Below are 8687 nucleotides of genomic sequence, written 5' to 3'. Positions count from 1 at the left end.
GCCAGCCTTCCCCCCCACCCTTCCAGCTCCCTGTGCTCAAACGTACTGAGCTACCAGCCTTATTTCCAGCTAAGGTCCCTCTCGCTCAGCTCTCAGGATCGCACAGTCCTTCATCCTCGGGTGCATCCTCCCAGTGCTGTGGATCCAGTGCCGTGGCTCACCAGCGGTGCAGCCTCTTCCCTTGCGTAAGCAGGGCCAGCCAGGCAGGACAGTCCTCCTTTCCTGCACTGGGAGATGGACACACCAGTTTCCAGGGACAGTGGGGTAGCCCCACAGAGTGACCCCCGGGTACACTCCCCTGAGCACCCTGCAGGGCCCTGTGCTCTCCGGGCGAGGGGCTGGCTTTGCTCCTACGGACTCAGCTTGTGTCTGTGAGCGCTCTGGGGACGGGGATGGGATGGGAAGGGACGGGATGGGATGGATGGGAGCGGCGCTGAGCCCACGGGTGGTGGGCAGGGTGGCAGGCAGGCATCCCCCTCCCCAGCCCATCGCAGCAGCTGCTGCCTCCTTGCTGAGATCCCTCCGAGCATCTGGTGGCAGCGAGGTTAAACCTCCGTCAGCTACTAAACTGCAGGCCCAGACAGACGAGTTCGGATGGAGCTGGGGTGACCTGGGCAGGTCCATCCCTCCGGCTGGAAATCACCTTTTCAAGGTACCTCCGTGGCAGAGCCCTCCGACCCCACCGCTGCCGAACCCACCTCCTCCACCACCACCTGCGCCCACGCTGCTCGCCGCCTCCCGACCGAGCCCCCGGGCTTCGCAAAGGGTCCCCGTGCGCATCTATTCCCTCCCTCCCGCATCTCCTCAGCCTGAAGTTAATTAATTCTTGCCCAAACCCCCCGGGGCGGCCGGGCAGCTCCAGCTGGCCCCTCCTGCCCGCTGTGCCCAGCCGCTTGCTGGGAGGGCCAAGGCAGATGTTGCCGGCTGGCACGCACACGTTGGGCCCCGTGAGCTGCTGCCGGCCGGCCCGCCGTGCCAGATGCCGGCTCTTCCCAGCAGCGCAACTGGTGCAGCCTGGTGCTGTGGGTGCAGAGGAGAGGGTGTGGGGAATGTCCCACCAGTTTGAGGACGTACATCCAACCTGGAGCAAGGGACAAGCACCAGGCAGCACCAAGGGAGAGCCAAGGGATTGCTCCTGTAATGCTAAATCTCTGCAAACCACCTGCCCTGACCCACGCGAAGGGGTTCGGAGATGTGGGAAGCAGCAGGGCTTGGGAGAGGACCGGGGTGCGCGTCCGGCTTAATCCAGCCCCACAGCTGCAGGAATGCCCCTGCGTCGCGGGTGGGGAGCCAGCGATTACCTCCGGGCCCTCTGAGCTCCTTCTCCTCCTTTCCTTCTGGAGCGACACACGTTAAGCCAAATCCTCCCGTCACATGGTTTAAAGGCAGAGCAAGGGAATAAGGGCAGGTCAGAAGGTGAACTGGAGGCCACGGATTTGCCATCGGGCAGAGGACCTTGCAGAAATGTGCTAGGCATTTCTCCTTGGATAAATTAGTGCGCGCTTTGATTTGCTGTTTGCAGTAATCCTGGGGACGGCTGAAATGCACCCGGCGCTGGCGGGGAGGGTGATCTCGGGGCACACGCAGGGCTGGGCTCGCTGCCCTCGCTTTGTGCTAGCAGAGCTGTCCACAAGCGTGAGCCCGGCCGGCCTCAGCACGTCAGCGATGCTGATGGCTCTTGCGATGATTATTGCTGGCCTGCCGGGCTCAAAGGCCCCATTTGGTCGGGAAACGAGCCCACCCGCTCCGTGTGAGCAGTGGCATGATGTCCCTGTGCAGATGTGACCATCACCCCTGCCCTGGACCCCGGTGCCTGCCAGCGGGATCGGCTCTGAACAACGCCAGCCCGGTGGGTCGGTCCCGGTGGAATGAGGGGGTGCCACCGCTATGCCGCAACGAGAGATGTGGGGCAACACCATGCTGCCCACCTTCTTGTGCCTCTGTACTTCCCAGGGTTTACCCCTAAACCCAAACCGTTGGCAGCCAAATCTCCCAACTCCTAGTGGACATCCTCCCCAGCCTGCCCCGAGGGTGTCCCCAGCCAGGGCCACCTCTCCTCCATCCCAGCGCTGGTGCTTCTCACGTCCTCCCTCCCCGAGGTTTAGCGCTCTCCGTAACACCTGCTAATTCCATCCTGCTTCTTCACCGTCATCAATTATCTGGAGGTCGCCGCTAGCTGCGGGCTGGTGGTGGCAAGGTTTGGTGGCTACGGTGGGACACCACACGGGGCTGCCATTTGGGCCCAAGTCAGCAGGGATGGACACGGACAGGGGTGGCTGCGTGACCGGACACCCCCCTCCCCCTTATCCTTGTGTCACACATGCTGCCCGGTTCCCCACACGTGGCTGCACCTCGTGGCTGTGGTCATGCCAGGGCTGGGCTGGGACCCATGGGGTGGAGGGGATGGGGGTCACTGGCCCCAGCCTCGCTGAGCCCCACAGACCCTCTGCAGTCCCCTTAACCCACACCAAACACCCACGTGCCGTGGGAACCAGAAGGAAGGGCTGATCTCTGCCCTCCTGTGGCTGTGAGGGTCGGCTGTGTCCTGCCCAGCCCCCCAGGACCACCTTCCCTTCTTCTCTGCCTGGGGTCTCATCACTCCATAAAGCCACAGGAGTCTGGGGGTGTCTGTCCCACGGAGGCCACCAGAGCATACCCAGCCCCAGCGCAGAGCCCCAGCGCTGACAGCAGCGGAGGTTTATCGGGGTCCCTTGGGGCACCCCTTGCCTTTTGGGATCATCATCTCAGCTGGGGCCACTGCAGGAACCCGCACCCCCAGGAGCACCCCGGGGCTCCACGGACGAGGCGTGACAAGGCCCCCAACTATGTTAATTTAAAGCTTATTAAGTGGAATTGCCTGTGTGTGGTGGCGATGGGTGCCTGGGGGATGAAACATGATTTGGAGCCAATTCCCCCCTCCTGGGAAGCAATTGGCCCAGGGGGGACACAGTGGCTGCGGGCCCCCAGGTGGGTGTCCTGGGGGACTCTGGGGGTCTAGGGGAAGGAGGTTTCCAGCAGAGCAGGAACTGGGGAAACTGGAAAGGTCAAGGTTATCAGAAGATGGTAGCAGGTCCCCGGGGCTGTGATCACACCCTCCTCCATGCACCTGGTGGCACGCGGTGTGCCGACAGCGTCGACACCTTGTCACCCGCGTGTCCCATCAGCCCCGCTCGCCCTTGCTGTGTGCCTGCCTCGGCCGGGCAGGCGAGACCCGCAGGCTGGGAGCAGCCGGAGGGCAGGGAGTGATGTGCAGGGCTTCAGGCAAACCAGAAACCACAGCCTGCGAAGGCTGAGCAACATCTCATGGTGCAGAATAACCTGCGACTGTGCTTCGGAGCAGCCGAGCCCCGAGATCTGTTGGCCCTCTTCCTCCTCCCCTTCCCTTTTGAGAGCCATCCTGGTGCCCGGGTGGCTCTTCACAGCTTGTGGCTCCGTGTCCCTTGTTGGTCTGGGCTCTGCTGTGGACGTTTCCAGTGAAGACACTGGTCTGTGGACACCTGTGTGCCTCCAGCCTTCGCGGAGGGGATGGCACTGGCTGTGCCAGGGTCCCCAGCAGTGGGACGCAGCTGGAGCTGGGGGCGGCTGCAGCCATGCCACCTTTCCCACGGGTCCTGTGCACACCTGGAGAGGGTAAACTGAGGCACCGATAACACAGCCTCTGCCTGTGATGGAGCTGGGGGTGCTGGGGGACGCAGCCAAGGCATCGCACCCCCCTCCCCCAAGCCCTGCTCTGGGGGGTCCACCCTGCCCCGTGGGGACCTGGGGGGGGTGGTGGTGTGGGTGCTAGCACTATTTCTTTCACTCCCCACCTGTGCCTCATGTCTGAGCTCTTCACTTGCCCCCCTCCCCAGTAATTAATTTTTTTAATTATCCAGAGCTGGAGCTTGGCACAGTGCTTGGGGCTGGGACCGGGGCAGCACTGGGCTGGGGGGCTTTCCGGGGCCAGGCCTCTGCCGGGACCACCGTGCCACCGTGCCAAAAGCGGGACTGCCCGGAGCAGGGATGCCGGGAGCAGGGAACCTGGGGCAGAGATCCCAGGAACAGGGTCCCCTGGAGCTGGGATCCCTGAAGTGGGCACCCCAGAAGCCGGGATCACAGAGATGAGGTGGGAGACGGGATCCCAGAAAGTGGCATGCTGGCAGAGAGGATCCCAGGAGCGGGGTCCCAGAAGCGGGGAAGGGTCTGGGGTCCCCGGACCCCACCGTTCCCCCTGTGGATGTGGCCCTGCCGCTGCAGACTCGTTTGGGCTGGGGAGCCCCGGGGGAGGAGGTGCTGACGGCCGGGCCGGGGGACCGGACGGGGTCCCCCCCGTTCCCGGCGGGCTCGGTCACTGGGGCCGTGTCGGAGCAGCCGTGCCGGGGGGGCTGCGGTACGGACCTGCCCTAATTTCGTTTGATTTCGTTTGATTTCTTTTTATCCGAGTGGGCGCGGTGGGGCCGGGCGGGCCGAGCCGGGGGGAGCGCATCCACCCGCGGGGGAGCCCGGCGGGGCGTGGGGGTGACCGCTGCCCGCGGAGGGGTGTCTCCCACCCGCGGAAGGGTGTCCCCCGCCCGCCCGGTCCCGGGGCCACCCTGGACTCCCCGGGACAGCCGGCTCCGCTAACGAAATCAGCGCTGCCGGGGGCCCGGGAGGGGGGAGCACGTCGGTGCTGGGCACCCCCGGGAGGGCCCCGGGACGAGGGGGTGCCCCCGGGACCCCCAACGCTCCTCCGCCATCCTCCGCCCTCGGCCGGTTCCCCGGAGCCCCGGGGCGGGCGCAGCCGCCGAGGCCGCCCGGTCCCCGCTTGTCCCGGCGAGCAGCCGCGGGGCCCGGCCGGGCCCGGCGGGGGGGGGGGGGGGGAATCCCGGGGGGGTCCCCGGGGCAGCGACCCACCCCCGGCCGTGGCAAAACACGGCGCTGCGGAGGGGTGCACCCTGAGGTGCAGCCCCGCGGGGACCCTGCGGGCTGTGCACCCCGGCAGGGCACCCTGCACGCCTATGCCTTCATCTGCTGACGGTGACGCTGTGCCCATGCACACCCACCCGTGTCCGTGCATCGTTAACATGTGCCCGTGCACACCCACCCGTGTCCGTGCACACCCACCCGTGTCCGTGCATCGTTACCATGTGCCCGTGCACACCCACCCGTGTCCGCGCACGGTTACGCTGTGTCCATGCACACCCACCCGTGTCTGTGCACGGTTACAATGAGCCCGTGCACACCCACCCGTGTCTGCGCACCATTACGGCGTGTCCGTGCACACTCACACCGGGTCCGTGCACACCTACGCTGTCCCCGCACAGTTACATGATATCCACGCCCATTTCTCCCCTGTTCACCCGTGGCTCCCCCATGTCCGTGCACAGTTCCCTCGTGTCCGTGCACAGTTACCCATGTCCCTGCACACTCCCCCCGTGTTTTCACATGGCTCCCCGTGCCCGTGCACACTCCTCCCGTGTCCGTGCACACTTGCCAGTGTCCCCGCACACTCCCCCCCGTGTCCCCGCACGCCTACCGATGTCCCCGCACACTTACTCGTGTCCCTGCACACTCCCCCCGTGTCCGTGCACACTCCCCCCGTGTCCGTGCACACTTACCCGTGTCCCCGCCCCCCCCCCCCGTATTTCCCTCCCCCGCCCCTCACCTCAGCCGGGGCCCACGGGCCTGCAGGCGGCCGGCGTGGGCCCGGAGAAACGCGGCCGCACGGAGCCGAGCCCAGCCCAGCTAAGCCGAGCTGAATCCTGCCGACCCGGGGGGGGGTCGGTGGTCGCGGGGGGGCACCCAGCCAGCCCCCCGTTACCTTCATCTCCAGCGAGCCGGGGGTGCCGGGGGGCTCCGGGTGGCCCATCGGGCCCCTTCGCCAGGGTAGAAAACGGCAAAATGAAGGAATATTTGGGGGGGGATATATAAAAGGGGGGGGAGCGGCTCGGAGGGGGCTCGGCGGCGGTGGCAGCGGGCGAGCGGCGGTGTCGGGAGCCAGCGAGGGGCCGCTGAAAACGGGGCTGATGCGGGCGAGCGCGGCCCCCCCCACCCCGGGCCGGGCTTCCCCGGGTGGGTCCTGCTCCGCACGGCCCCAAGAGAGAGGGAAAAAATAGCAAAAATACCAATAATAATAGTAATAACAACAACAACAATAATAGCGACATAATAAGGAAAAGCAGCATAATTTTTTTTATTGCTGCTGTTATTATTATTTATTAGGATAAGGCAGGTCAGGCAGAGGCTGCCGTGGCTCCGCTCCACCCTGCGCAGCCCGCGGAGGAGCGCGGATCCTTCCTCTGCTCCCCCCGCAAGCTCAGATCCACCCGGCGTAAACCTCGGATCGTTGTTACTAATGCTAACCGTAGCGCTAAGGAGAAAAACGGGAAGAGAGGTGGATAATAAAGAGAAAAATGGGACTAGAGATGTATAATAAAGAGAAAAATGGGAATAGGGATCTATAATAAAGAGAAAAATGGGAATAAGGAGCCGGGGAGGGGGCGGCGGGGTCTGGGGGCTGACCGGGCTGCGGGGCCGCTCCTCGCCCGGTTGTACCGGGGCCCGGGTCGCCGCCCGGAGCCGGTGCTCGGCGGACGGGGGGGGGTTATTTCGTTACAGCAGCTCCCGGGCGGCGGCTGCCCTCCGCCTTCCCGGCTGGAGACCGGCCCGGAGCCCTTCCACCGGCCATCGCCTCCGCAGGGAGGGAGGGAGGAAGGCGGGTTTGGGTCGGGATTGTTTTTCTCGGTGTTCGTTATGATTTTTTGGTTTTGTTTTTGCCAATGTCACGACTTAAACCGGGTCCGGTGGCGGGGGAGAACGGAGACGGGCTGCTCGGCCCCGGCCCGGCCTTACCGCAGCTCCCGGAGCGGGGAACCGGTTACCGTCGCCGGCTCCTACCCCGAACCGGCGGCTCCATCCCGCCGCCGGGCCCCGCTCGTCCCTCCGGGCCCCCCCCAAAGCCGAGGGTGCGGGCCGGGAGGCACCGGCCCTCCGCCGAGCCGGCTCGGCCCTTGCTCCGCGTCCCGGCTCCCCGCTCTCGCCCTGCTCTGCCTTTTTCGTTTGCTTTATTTTCTTTTTTTCCTCTATTTTCCTCTTTTCTTTTATTTTCCCTTTTCTTTTATCTTTTTCTTTTCTTTTTTCCTCTTCTTTTATTTTTTCCTTTTATTTTTCCCTTTCCTTTTCTTTTTTCCTTTCCTCTTCTTTTTTCCTTTTCTTTTTTCATTTTCTTTCTTCCTTTTCTTTTCTTCCTCTTCTTTTTTACTCTTCATTTTCCCCTTTTCTTTTTTTCCTTTTCTCTTATTGTCTTGTTTTGTTGGGTTTTTTTCCTTAATCTATTTTTATTTGCTCCGCGCTCTTTCGGTTAATTCAGGGACGGGCACAGGCTGCCGCAGACACCGACACTCGGGGCCCACCCCAGCCGAAGGACAAATTTGGAGGCCTTGAACTCCTCGTCCCAGAGCCGGGCGTCTCCTGCCTCGGCCGCTTTCTCTCTCCCTCCGGGGAACCGGGCCGGACCGAGACCCCTCCGGGACAGCATCAGGCCGCGGGAGCGGCCGAGCCCGGGTGGGTGTCGGGGGGTTTGGAGCCCCGGTGTGTCCCGGTCGCTGGGGATCGAGCTCTCGGGGATGCTGGGCTCTCGGCAATTGGATTAACAGTTAATTTATTTATTTTTAATCCACCGTCATTCCAACCGCTTCGATTTGAGGGGATTCAGGGCGAGAGGAAGAGGGGTGCCGCCGCCCCCGCCCGCTCCCCCCAGCTGAAGCATCGCCGCTGCTTCTCCGCCGGGTTTTGCCCCGTTGTAGAGAGCGGCGGAACGGAGCCCACCGTGGAGTGAGGGGAGGGGGGGGGGGCTGCCCGGGACCCCCGGCCTGGGAGGCCGCCCGTCCGCCCCGGCTGGGCACGGGGAGCCCCTCGCCTCGGTACCGGAGCCGGTGCCGGCCCGGAGGGGGGCCGCGGCTGCCGGGAGCGACTGTGCCGGAGCGGGGGTGGGGGGGTTTCGGGGCTCCCCCTCTGCCCGATCCTGGGGAGACGGTGCGGTAACTCCGGTAGCACCGGAGACCCTCGGACTACCGGGCTGCGGGGCAACGTGGGGGAGAGGGGCCGGAGCCCCCCCGCCCGGTCCGGAGGGGTGCGGGGAGGCGGGGGGGGGGGGGAAGCAGAGCCGGGCGGCGACCGGGGCCGTGTTATTTCTTTATTCGTTTCCATCTCGGCTGGCCCTTCTCCGCCGAGGCGGGGGTCCCCGCGGGTGAAGCCCCCCGAGGAGAGGGCACCCCCGCCGCGGGAGCGGGAACAGCCTCCCCCCCCCCATGCCCTGCCCGCACTCCCGAGGCCGGGCAGCCGCCGCCGAGGGATTCTTTGTTTACCAATCGGTATCACGGACCGGGAGAGCAGGAAATTGCGTCTCTACCGGGCCGTTAATTTAAAAATCCCTCTTTTCCTCACCACCACCCCCCCCCCTCCACCTTCCCGACCCGCTCCCCGCCGCCAAGGGGGCTGCGATCGCCGGCTCCCGGTCACCGGCTCCCGGCCCCGCCGGCGGCCGGTGGATGCGCAGAGGAGCGCGGCGGCGCGGGGGAGGGCCGGGCCGCAGGAATACGGGCCCCCGGCTTCTTCCCCGGTCCCACCCCCGGCCGCTTCCTCCGCAGCTCCCTCCCCTGGCCTCCCCTTCCCCTCCGCCCTCCTCCCCCCCCCGCCAAAAAAAATCATCATACTCACCCACCCACCCC

The sequence above is a fragment of the Harpia harpyja genome, chromosome 2 (genome assembly GCF_026419915.1).
Source record: "Harpia harpyja isolate bHarHar1 chromosome 2, bHarHar1 primary haplotype, whole genome shotgun sequence".
Lineage (NCBI taxonomy): Eukaryota > Metazoa > Chordata > Aves > Accipitriformes > Accipitridae > Harpia > Harpia harpyja.
Note: the sequence above shows the minus strand (reverse complement) of the source record.